Here is a 12677-nt window from a genome sequence, read left to right on the forward strand (position 1 = left end):
CAGCTCCCTCAAGCTACATGTCGAAGTGTCCTTGGGCAAGACACTGAACCCCAAATTGCTCTGTCAATCGGCTATGCCACCGGGTATGAATGTGATATCTGATTGACAGTTGGGCACTTTACGTAGCAGCCTCTGCCATCAGTGTGTGAATAGGTGAATGTGACATGTAGTGTAAAAGCAGCTTTGAGTGGTCGCAAAGACTAGAAAAGCGCTTTGTAAGTCCATTTACCATATAAGTCATAGGAGGCATTTTACTAGATAAATAATACTTTAACTGTGATGCTGAAATATTGCTGTACTTTTACTTTAGCTTCTTTTATCTGCTTATAACATTGTTGTTCTGCTCCAGTTGAGGACATGAGTGTCTGCAGGGCAGACAGCAGAGAGCTGACAGGAAATGAAGAGCGAGATCTGGGATGAAAAGCAACAAAGCTCCACAGTCAGACTCAAACTTGAAACAGGTATGTTGTGATTACACGGAGAGCCTCTTAGACCCCCCTAGGCCAAGTGACAACCCCCAACTCTGCATTTTTTAAATTATACTGATCTGCAGACAGTGCTTTCTTCATTTACTACCCTGAGGGATCGGCAACTTCTACTGTTTCAATCTACTTTTTAAAAATTGTGTAAAAGGTAATGTCACTCATGTCAGTCTGACATGCGTTCTGATGTGTACGGGCTTCTGTGCAATTCAAACCTGTGTACTTTTACGACACAGATGCACTACTCTGTCCTCTGCCTCCCTCCCTCCGCTCCTCACCTCCTCAGTTAACAGCGGTTAATGTAGCGTAGCTGCTCTAGCTAGCCTGACGTGACATCAGAGTCTTGGAGGAGGAACATTCAGCGTGACAGGAATGAAAGGAAGTATTGTTAGCGGTCCCACCTGTACAGAATAAACCGCCCTTATAGGGAACCACTGAGCCATAGCTGGCCCCCCCTCAGGGGAAGGAATTTGAGGTCACACCGCTCCGGGGATGCTGGGAAATTTGGTGGGATAGAAACCCAAGCAGTAGGTTAAGACTTGTAGAAGAAAGAGAGCTCTTTAGAGGCTTTTATAGAAGCTCGGGGCTTCTGGGTATAATAACTTTTCATTTGGCTGGAGAGGTAGCCGGCTATAAAATCAGTTATGTCTAATGATATTACTCTGCCGTGGCTGCAGCAGTCTGTATGAGCAGTTTCAGAGAGGAAACACACTGAGATTACTCTTATTATTACTACGATTGGTCTCCTTTCTGACCACAGCCTCAGTTGTTTTAGCTAGTTTTACACAGAGCGAGGCACCAACACAGACCGAGTTGGTTTGCACTTTTAGATCAAACCTTTGGGCGAATGGTGCAAAAGTATTTCCGGAGAATATTAACTTTTAAAAGTCAGTGAGTTTGTTGGGAAAAGGTTTGCTGTAAAATGACACTATGCCTAGAGGTAGTGGGGGTTACCTGCATTAATAATCCATCCCTTTCAACCCCCCACTACAGTTCCTGGACGGACTGCAGCACGAGGGGCCAGACATCAATAATCAAGCCTTAATGCGTCTCCACTTCCTGCTCTGGAAGAATGGCGGCAGACTAAATAAACGACTCAGCGGCCTGATTGGAGGAGCGGCGGACTCCGACAGCTCCTGAGCTCTACAAATAAATGCAGTAATGAGGCAGATCGAGATCTGTGCTGGGGGGTGGAGGAGAATATTAACAGGACAGCCGGGACAGAGCACAGAGAGGTTTGTTTTTATGCATTACTGTTTCATCCGTTATTTGTTGACTAATCTTTTAGTCTGTAAAATGTCAATGAATAAAGTTGACTACAGATCCCAAGTGCTCAGAGTAACGCCTTTGATTGCCTTGTTTTGTGTAAAAACCAAAGATGTTCTGTTTAAGATGATTTAGATTAGATAGAAGCAGTAAACCCTCAGGTTTAAGAGGATGAAAACAAAACTTGTGTAGTTAATGACAAAAAATTGAGATTGAGAGCTCATGACTAAAGAAAACTGAGTAACTTTACTTTTACTTTACTTCCCAGTGCTGTGGTGTTTTTATCTCCTCAGTAAACAAGTGACAGTGGCCCTGTTCACAACTGGTATTAACATGCGTGTAAGTGATTGATCAGGAGTGGACAGCTCTAAATACACATGTGAACACACTGTAGACTTATTGAGGAAGCATTGAGATACGATCACTAATTTGGAGTCAGTCTGGGCTGCATTGGACACAGTATTTTAGCTGTGTGTACTCAAAATAACACCCAGTCAGAATCTGATGACTGTCCTTCTAACCTGATTTAATAATTCTCCTCTGTTCATTGTGAAAGTTTTTTTATTATTTCAAGGACAAGGATGAGAGATGTAATGAAGTAGCAATTCATGATAGTTTATGATGTGCAGCACAGTGAATGTTTTTTCTGTTATGTCAGACAATTAATCGATGTTCATTAAGTGTTTCATGGCTGTGTTTTCAGGTGTGACTCAAAAGAATGATCACGATTTGTGATGCAATTGTAGCAAACCTCTGAGGTAGAGTCATGATAATGTAAGGGAAAAATTCCTTTCATACACGTCACTTGATGCTTCAAGCCAGTGCAGGATGTTCTGCAGCAGTCTATATAGATGATATTGCGTGTTTATAATCTTTATAATGCAGTAATGAACAGTTCCTTCAGCAGTCACTTTTTACTCTACCTCATTAATTTCCTCTTCATCCACTTTGACAGCTACAAAACCACAGAGGACCTCACAAGAAAGAAACCCTGGTACAACAGCTTGTTTTTTTAGTGTTTCTTCCTCTCAACATCACCTTTCCTTCTTAACCCTTTTTTCTCTTCTCCCCTATTCATTTCTGTCTCCTAGGTTCTCTCCCTCTTTCCTCGCTCCCTCCCTCTCTCACTTATTTCCTTCTCTTCTTTCTCATCTTACCTTCTCTCCGTTTGTTGCTTTCCCTTTCTCATTTCTGCCCTTCTCTCTGCCCCCTTCAGTTTTCCATCTCCCTCCCCCTCCCCTCTCGGCTGCTTCTCATTTCTCCTCTCCTCCTCTCTCTCTCTCTCTCTCTCCATCTTGGCCCCGTTCCCCGTCCCCTCCAGGGGCCCCTCCTTGCAGGCGGGCCTCTGGGTGCTGCAGCAGCCTCCCGTTGGTGTCGGCGCCCTGCCCGACATGCCTTTCAGGGCCTGGGAGACTGCAGGCCAGACTTTCTGGCTCCACTGCCATTGTTTGCTTGGCTGCTCTGCGCCTCATCCACAGCGATGGATTAGCATAAGAATACCCAGAATACCCCGAGCCACGGTGAGCAGCACTGCAGGCCTCTTCATCCCTGCATCTTCTGCCTCCTCGTCTTCATCATCATCCTTAATCTAATCCCATACATTTCATCATTAAACATTCCTCTTCATGTTCTAACATGAAGCATGTTAATGACAAAACATTTAAAGAAAGATTTTTAAGCTATCTTTGGGAAACAGAAAAGGAACTCCTTGAGTATTTGGCCACAGTGGGCGTTAAACCCTCATCCCTGACTTCAAATATCCTCTTTAAAATAATAAAATAAAATGCTGTTAACTTTTCTAAATGATTTGGAACTTAATTGTCAACATTTTGATAAACTGCATCATTATCTAAGCCAATTATCACGTCAAAAATACTTTGTCATATGCCCATCACAAGTTACCAACTCACAGGCGATATGTACAAGTGGAATAAATGAGGCAAAATGGCGTCCGTGTAAACAGTATGTATATTTGAAGCACGCGCTGTTTGTTTACACCTCGCACACATTTTGCTTCCGCAACGCCATATAAAAACACACATTGGGGCGGCTTTACAACGGCATTGCTAGGTCCAATGTAAAATGGCAAAGGCTGCTTGACGGCGCAGCTTCGTTACGGCGCTCAGGCCGAACCACAGTGGTAAAAACACTTAATGACGCAATAGCCCTTTTTACAGTTTTAATCATGAGTTCCTTTTGACGAGAAGACCCCGTGCATAATTCTGTCCCCAGTAAAAACCTTGTGAAAGATGAACAGTAAACAGTCACTTTGAGTCACGACATGATTTAAGTTTGCGTGTTTGCGCTGCATTATAATGACGCAGCTAATGAACAGAAGTGCAGATTGGAAAGAGTAAAAGTGACTCTGGGTTGTTCTGACAACTTTTAAGGGGTGGCCCTATTATATTACATATACTGTATATTTACTGTGGATTCATATGGTCAGTTTTCAAGTGAAAATATCAAACAATTGTGTAAATTTGCCATTTTTCTTTGTCATTAATGATATTAAATGAAGGTTTGGGACTAAAGAAGCTGTCATTTTTATTTTTAACATTGTATAGATCAAATCCAAAAGATTTCCATCAGACCAGCAGCAGCAAGTTTTCATGAAATACATATTTGTTGGTTTAAATGGCAGCGTGGCCAACAATCACGTGGATTACTTATGAACTGAGAAATGTGATCATTGTGTGGCATCATTTGCCTTTGGGTATGTTTTCGTAGTAGATTTATGCATGTTTTCACGCAAATGCACATTTAACAAGCAGCATTAATCAGTCGGTTATTTCCTATACAATTGATCAGTTGTTTGGTCTATAAACTGGAATACACATCAGTGATTCTAGGTTAATATGCTAAATGTTTGGTTTTGTCCACAACCCACAAATATTCTGTTTACAGTCACAGGAGGAAAGAAAGCAGGAAATATTCACATTAAGAAGCTGAATTAAGAGAATATTATTGTTAAAACATTTACTGTAACTATATTACTGATACCAAAATAGTAGGCTAATACTTTAAAAGTTAATAACTAATCGATTAATTGTTACAGCTCTAAATGCAGCTGCTATTAGAAGAGTTGAACTAAATAAGCAGTAATTACATGTCTGAGTTTTAGATTTATGACTCATAAAAACAGGATGTGGGTAGTTTAAGTTAAATTTGTCATTTCCCCGGCTTGTAGCACCACATACTGAAGGCTTTGGCTTTTAGTCTTTGTGATCTCAGAGGGAGTGGAACTCTGACGGTGTTTGTCTCTCTCACACAAACAAATAGTCCGACTGAAAACAAGACACAGAGTGGGCAGCAGTGAAGGCTGATTTCATTAGAGGCAAACAGGAGATCTGCACCGCAGCTGCAGATACAAACTGAAGGAGGAGCATTCACTCCATCAGCTTCCCCGCGCTGTTATTGAGTTACAACAACATAAAATTACCCAGCATCCACAGGGGCAAAACAGGTTTGAACAATGTAAACTGAACGCTTTGCCTTCATACAGTATCAGTCTGGTCACCCTATAGACGTTTCATACCTCTGTAGACGCTGAGCCTGCTCTCACAGTAATGAAGTCATAAAGTGGTACAATGAGGTGATTTTAATCACTCTATCGCCATAGAAACAGGTCTATCCATCACTGGCACAGGGTTGCCTTTGTCCCATAGCTGAGTCATAAAACAAACACACTCAGACCATAAAAACAACATTAAGATCATAAATCATATAGATTAGCCGACCAGAGGGCTCCCAGCACAACCCTGCCAGGTAAACCAGTTAGCTGAAGGCTTCCCGCGCTGGTCAGTGTTAACGGTTTTACACAGACAAGCCACATTACTTGCCCACCATTGTTTTGTTTTACTCAGTCGGACATCTAAGACAACAGTTACAAACTGAACGTGTCTTTTAGGCGAAGCAGCAGCAAAAGCCCAGAGCAGAAGGGGGCAGATTTTTATTATAACAAAGAGTCAAAGGAAAGTTGACCCACGGCGATGTATACGGACAGTTGACCGGCAACATGATGGTGGAGGATCTAACGTTAAAGATCAAAGTCATGCTGCTTTCACATGGATTAAGACAGAAGGGACACTGCATACAAATAACGCTGTCTGGGCAATAAAAGGTCTAACAGAATGACGGGACGGCAAACTTATTAGCTTCTAGCTGCCCAGATCGCTTAGTTTCTCCTTGTGTTAGAGACATATGTAAAATTCAATTTGAACTTCCATTGGGAGGACGGCAAAGGTTAGAATATTTGTGCTATTAATAGCAATACTGTCCACCATGACATCTTTGCCCCCTCATCTACTTTGCCTTCCTACTCTGGCGAACATCTTCCTGGCTCATTGTGAATGAGGCACATGCCCTCTAGAGATAATGACACCGATTCATCTGGGAAAAATAGTTTAAAGTAATCGGTAACGATGGTGTTTATCAACCTGTGGGACAATTTCCTCAAGGTGGCTTCCCTTCCTCAGCTGCTGCTTAGGCCAACCTTAAACAGAACTAAGCTTACAATCGTTTATGGGAGTTGAAGAGACATGTCATCCAGTGTATAAATGCGGGGGTTAATAGTGCCTTCCATGTCTCGTCTGCATGACCTTGAGAAGTTTAACAGGGAAAACATAGGCAAAGCCTGATCTTTTGCTGCTTATCAATACCATGCCTCCTCCTACTGCTACTCCATTTCCTCGACTCCCTTTCCTTCGTCCTTCCTACTCGACTGTTGCTGAAATGTGGGAACCAGGTAATGGAAAAAACACCCCAACACACACATGCAGAGAGAACACACACCCCTCCTGCTCTACACTGCAGGAAATAGCCACTCTGATAGTGTCCTCGCTTTCCGTGAGAACAGCTACAATCTGACACTTCTCTCCCACAGACAGGAAGTTTAAGGTTAAGCACCGCCCTCATCACACCCTGCCTTAGTCTGTTGTCAATAATTTTTAACCAGCTGTCATCTTCCCATCGTGTGCGTCAGTGCAGCCTCCACAGCGCCCAGAGCCGAACATGCTCTGCTTTTTCGGCTGATTTTTCTGCTTTCTAAAAGTCATTTTCTGCCTCGTCTGCAGTGGAGCCGCAGCGTTCGCCAGCAGGCTGGACTGGTCTGATCCCAGTATGAAGGAGTGGAAACTGGAAGGACTGGAGCTCAGACAACTTTCCTCAGAGGCATAAAGACATAAAAGTAAAATATATCCGTAATTGTAGCAGACAGAAAATTGGCCCTGTGTGTGTCTGTGTGTCTGTGTGTGTGTGTGTGTGTGTGTGTGTGCGTGAGTGGGTGGTCTGGTCAGAGACCGGACTCCGTGCAGGGAGGCCGGATAGTTTCATCTACCGTGTCGTCTTGGAAACTTCAGCCAGGCCACAGAGTCGAGCTCCGTCCACACAACGATATAGGTGGTCCTGTGTGTTCGGGCTGTGTGTGTATGAGTGTGAGTGTGTGTACGTGTGTGTGTGTGTGCACAGGAGAAGAAACTACATAAAGAAACTGAGAAACACAAACAGTACAACAAACAGGGATGGATACGGAGAGAAAGTTATTGACGAACTAAAAATGGCTATAAAACTACATACGAAATGGAGACAAAGTTAAAGACAGGACTGCAGAAAGGCAAAGGGAGACACATGTAACGTTTCATGCTAAAAATGTTGCTAAAAATAATGGAGGAGTTTGAATGCTGGACAGCTGGAGTGATCAGGTCAGACAGGACAGGAGGAATGGCTACTAATGTGAGACCACAACAAGAAGGGTGTATTTTATTGTGTTTATGTGTTTATGTTAGTCTGCCTGCAGGGACACTTCAGTTTAACCTCCCTGATGTGGACAACAGATAGATTAGACAGCAGCAACATAACTCCTGTAACATAACAGGAAACAGAGAAAAAACTCACTTTTAACCTGTTTCATCGGTCAAACTAAAGTAAAGATCTACTACATTTCCCAGAATGCCATGAGACAGCAGCTCATAAGCAATATTGTTCTCTAAAACCATGGTTCTCAACTGTTGGGTCGGGACCCAAAAGTGGGTTGCGGAGCTGTTTTCAGTGTGTCGTGGATGTTTGCTTTAAAAAATAAATTGTAGCAAAAAGGGCTATGCTGCGCCTTTATTTTGAAGGACATGGGTTTCCTATGATGTGCGTGCAGTAGTGCAGTGTACTTACACTCCATGAATTCACTTATTGGGTAATCCCAGCTACAGTTACATTTACATATTTGAAACTCGATGAGCCCGACAGCAGGTGAATTTAAGTTGCTGTTTTTTCTGTAGAAAAAAAGAGGTTAATTGAATGAATTGTAGAGGGGATATTTTCCTTGCAGTACCTGCTGGTCATTTTGCTTGACTATACTGCTGTTTTGTGAAGTTGACATACTGTGATGTTTCCTTCTATCTCTGGTCCAAACTGCACAGATTTTAATGAAATAAATATGGGTAGCGATTTGTCATTAAGGAGGTGGTGGTGGGTCCTGAGGCGAGACCAGAAGAGAACCACAGCTCTAAAACTAGCTCCTCTGCTGGTCCCATTTCCCCAGTAATGACGGCGTTCTTCCTACTCCCATGTGTTCACACGCTTTTGGTGGTATTGTGGAAACAACATTGATGCTCATATGTATTAAATTGATCAAAGCATGTAAACAAACATTCATAGATATTTGCAGTATGCAAACATGTTGCTGCATCAGCAAATCGCTTAAACAGCTAAAATATTGTTTACCATATTAGGCCATATATGCGTTATTATTGCATCAACTCAACAGGTTGTTGTTTTTCAACCCTCCCAGTTGTGGATCCTCCTTGAGGAGGGGCTCAAGTGAATTTTGTACACAGGCTTTAAAATATTCCACTATAAATTTCAGTGACAGGCTATTAGCTGTGATCAGGCTATTCTCATCTTTGGCATTTTAAAGATGTTGACAGAGGAGAAAACCAGGAGAAAACAGCTGAAACGATAAGTGGATCAGTTGATAGTCTAATCACAAGAAAATCTACATTATAGATAGAAAGTTTAGACGTTGAGCGGCTCATTACAGTTCGATAATGAACTTTTCCCATGTAAATTGTTTAATGCAACAAAGCCCCAATCGTAAAAAGATGAAACTTTAGACTCTAAGAAATACTTTTCATTACAATGAACAACAACATTTCAGTTTCTGAAAGCTAAAAACACAGGGAGGCTGTGACTGAAAGCCACAAGAACTCATAAAGCAGTCAGAGGAGTGTCTGAGGAATTTATGACCCTCCTGCAGAGTTTCTGATAAAAAGCAGAATCCAAACACAGCCGACTACGAGGAGCGTTAAGTAAAGATAAGCCCTCCTCACATGCTCAGTTCTACATAGTAATCACTTCACACGTCATGCCACACACCTCTTTTCAAGCAACACATTAACTGATACTCAAAATTTTATCAAAAGCAGCGAGTCAAGCTTTTTATTAGATCAGATTTATATCACGAGAAGAAAACAAAGAACTTCACTGTGGCAGGAGCGCAACCTGGAATAATCTGTACTGCAAAACTCAGTGTAGTTAAATCCCGTCAGTATACCAGGTTGTACTGTAACACGAGCCGGGCCGATCTGAGCCGTGCTGTGATAGTGTGTGAGAGAAGCACGCAGGGCGGTTTTAGGGGGCCGGCTGAGCTGCTGAGCGACATATGGGAGTGATTTTGCGCTGCAGACTGGCCGGCTCTGTTTGAAACTCAGACACTTGAGTCACGTCGTCCTGAAACAAAAGGCAGCAATCTGCTTCGTTCCTACAGACGCTCACGTTCTTCGAGAAAACTCATCAGAGGCTAATCAGGAAAAACTGATCTCATCAGAGATAGACAGCACCAGGAAAATTAACTTAGAGGATTCAGCTTTAAAGAGATTTAAAAGCAATTAAAATATGAAAAAAATCAGTGGGCCATATGTTCAATCACCATGGAGTTACCTCATTTGGCATAAAGTATTGCTTGCTACTTACTTACTTGCTACGCCGACTTTATATCAATGCCTCCAAGGTTAGCATTTTCAGCTTCTCTATATGATTTAGACCAAATTTCAGAGATTTCAGGACTTTCCAGGATGGACAAACATCAAATACAGCCTAATTCTGACTGTTTGAAATCATCCGTGTCGAGGTTTTAAACCAAAAACATTTTGACAGCTGAGTTTCAAAACTTTCAAACAGTGAGCTTAGAGGAACCTTTTTTGGGTGCCGAAACCAGAACAAGTTTTGTAGTTATAGAACAGAAACACATGCAGCTTTCCCTCACATCAAGGTATGACCTCACCTTTCACACACATACAAAAACACACACACACACACACACACACACACTTTTTCTTGGCAAAGCATGACTTCACCTACATCACACACGGAGAACCAGACGCAGCCTTCAGGCTCGGCGTAATCACCCTCTTCCTGCTCTCCTGCTCTGTGGTTATTAATCAAACCAGATGACAGCTCAAATGACCCAATCAGAGCCTGCAATTAAAAGCCAGGAAGCCTTCTGATTGGTCAGCTCTGCCTTCAGCCCCTGGGTTCAAAGGTTAATCTCCTCAAAGAGCCCAAGTTGGGGAGGAGGGAGGGCTTATCAAGTTTTAAGGAGTAATCACCGGTGCCTGTCCACAGAAAAATGTTTGTTTATGTTTAGCGTGCATGTGCATGCGTGTGTGTGTGTTGCAGACACAGGGTTACTCAAGAGGACCACAATAAACATCCTGCAGACGTCACACACTGACCAAGAGGTGTGTGTGTGTGGGTTCCCGTACCTGACTGGTGGCTCCATGGTAGAACAGTGTGCGTGTCGGTACAAGGCTCCATGGGAAATGTAGTCCTGAAGCAAAGGTCAGATCAGACCAAGATCACAACCACCAACCTATCAGAGAGAGAACAAACCACACAAACACATGTTATACTTCAATAGTCATCACACATTCATCCAACACTTAGTCATGGAAATGTTCTGGTTAATTCCTGCACAGTCATGATGGTGTTTTTCATCTGGAGCAAAAACAGCTTTGAGATCAGGTGACCTACTTTAAAAAGAACAAAATGACACCTGGTAAAGAGGTAAGAACATGGCGTCATTAAAGCAAACAACACCAAGATATTTATTACAACAAGCTACATGCATCTGTAGATTTTAATGGAAATAAAAAACACCTAAAAAGATGTTTAAGTGAAGATAAATAACACTACAGTGAAATTTAAGTTCTTATTTTGCCAATTATTTCCCTGAAACCTAAAGAATCACTTGAACCCTCTTTTTAGACCTACTGGAAACACTCAAGGACCATTATAGCTCCCTTAAAAGATGAATAAAAAAAACAAAAGTGCCTCCTTAAAAATGCAACATAACTTCTTGAACATCAGAGGAGTCATGGGAACATCTTTCAAGTCCACTAGATCCCCTCAAGGACCTTGAACACCCCACGGAAACCATACATCCTCTCACTGAATCCTTGCAGCCTCTGACTGACTCCTTGCAGTCAATACTAAATGAATGCTTATTAAAAATCACAACTCCTTCTCAGTGATTTTTAAAACACTTTTTAAAATTAAAGTTTTTATTTAATTAAAAAGACTTGTTGCATCCTCTGAAGCAGTCCACTAAAGCCCCTTAAAGGGCCAAATGAACGGGCCAGCTGGCCTTGAATCCGCTCGACCATCAGCTCTGTGTTGATGTCAGTGTGTTTGTGGCTTGTTACTGTTTGTAAGGAGATAAGTGGAGCAGTGTGGTGGACAGTCGGAGCCTCCTCCCTCCTCGTCCCCTCAGACACAGAAGCCTTTTTATTTGACAGCACAGAGCTCCTTAAAGGAGGCTTTATTTAGTGAAGGAGGCCGACGACCGGAGAGTGAGTTAATATTCACACCATGAGAGCTTAGAGGAGGGTCAAACACCGACCAGCAGTTTATAGAGTCTGAGCAGAGATACTGAACAGGAAGCTGGCAACACAGCTGCCAAACTTACAAAATAAAAGAGTCAAGTTTGACTGCTGAGGTCAGAATTTAAAGCTGCTACGCATGCGGCGTGAGCTTATTGTTTACAGGCTGAAACCTATGCATTCCATTTGAACTTTACATATTTAACACAGTGAAATATTAATGTCATACTTATACAATATGAGAAAAAATATGGGGTTGAATCCAGGAAACTTCCAAGTTTAAGGCTGTGTAAACAAGCCACCATAACTGCATGGGCAGCTTCTAAACCAGCATAAAACACAGTAATGTAGGGATGCACGATATTGGATTTTTTGCCCATATGGCGATATTTTCCAACCCTTTTTGCCGATTTCGGTAGTGGAATCGATATTATGCCTACTCTTATTGCAGTGGCCAAAAACCATCCCGCAATCATCGTGCACCCTTCTTCACGCTTGACGGAAGAGGCGTTGTACAAAAGCTCACGTCACTGATCACTCACGTTTCTGAGCGCGGCAGTGAGGGAGACATGCCCGGACATGTTTACTGCACCTACTATGGAGACATCAGTGATCGCCGTGTGTGCGTCCATGAATATGTAAGTTAGTTTGCCTTAATGTTTATGTTACACTCTGTTAGCGTAGGCCTTGGCCGCAAGTGTATTTTCGGCGTGTTTGATGTTGTTAAGTCCGGTAAAATGACGAGAAAGTGAGCCAACTGCTGGAAGTCAGATGTAGACCAACTGACTGATCTTGACATAGTGAGTTTAAGAGGAAAAAGATAAAATTGCTCCATTGAGGTCAAAGGTCAAGGTCAAGAGTGAGAAGCAGCTCCTCAGCGAGGTGTGGAGGGTCTGAGGCCGCCTCCTCTGAGCTTTACACAACACCACCCTCCTGCCGCCAAAACCAACACACTCAGCTGGAAAATGTACACAAGACAGTGTGGAAAACTGTGTTGATGAGATGACCAGCAGCTTCAGTGTGTTTGTGTGTATGTGTGTGTGTGTTTGTATGTGTGCGT

General features: G+C 42.6%; 1 protein-coding gene across 1 annotated transcript in view; it reads right to left on the reverse strand.

Moving 5' to 3' along the window:
* bmpr1aa (bone morphogenetic protein receptor, type IAa) overlaps nt 1-12677 on the reverse strand; it is a 53011-nt gene that overhangs the window by 21762 nt on the left and 18572 nt on the right. The window contains exon 2 of the mRNA XM_069659226.1: nt 10502-10608. The gene's annotated coding sequence lies outside the window, so the exon portion shown is untranslated. The remainder of the gene's footprint in view (nt 1-10501; nt 10609-12677) is intronic.

This window comes from Semicossyphus pulcher, unplaced genomic scaffold (assembly GCF_022749685.1).
Source record: "Semicossyphus pulcher isolate SPU_LCO1_2020_fin unplaced genomic scaffold, fSemPul1.0.p SCAF_12, whole genome shotgun sequence".
NCBI lineage: Eukaryota > Metazoa > Chordata > Actinopteri > Labriformes > Labridae > Semicossyphus > Semicossyphus pulcher.